The following is a 620-nucleotide window of genomic DNA, read 5'->3' on the forward strand; positions in this document are numbered from 1 at the left end:
TGTAAAAAACAAGTAACACTAACTGACAGTAAACAGGTTAACTGAACTATTAACAAACCAAATAAAAACACTATTCTAATAGAATACTGCTTAGATAAGTACAATACTCATTCATTAACCAAAAATATATAATAGAATTTTGTTACTCAAAAAGTAACCAGGTTTGTCACTTCTGGAATCTTCTGTTTTCTTTGCTGACTTCTTCTGTGTTCACTATCTTCTGTTTGTATCTTTGCGATTGAGATTAGGCTTTCTTTTAAGACATAAATGCAGCAATGAGCGATTCAACAAGTCGCTCTCACAGCTGAGAACTGTAGCAGTTGTTGGCAGACTGAGGCAGTGGCTATCTGAACTCTCTGTAGCTCTGAGCTGTACTTATACCCCTGATGACATGCCAAACACCCCGTAATAGGATTGGTTTACAGGTTACCAAAACATCAAATTCAAATCTGACAGGCTGCCGCTAATAAAATGCCTATTTTAAATTGTTTGGTTAAAATTCAAAACAAGTTGTTGCCTTGGCAACCCCACTGTCTAGGCTCGCAATACAATGTTTCAGTCTGTGTACAGCATGCCCCTACTTCTCTTCAGTACAGAAAAAAACTACCTTTTCTAACAGA

This window comes from Carcharhinus amblyrhynchos, chromosome 20 (genome assembly GCF_965287045.1).
Source record: "Carcharhinus amblyrhynchos chromosome 20, sCarAmb.v2.hapA, whole genome shotgun sequence".
Lineage (NCBI taxonomy): Eukaryota > Metazoa > Chordata > Chondrichthyes > Carcharhiniformes > Carcharhinidae > Carcharhinus > Carcharhinus amblyrhynchos.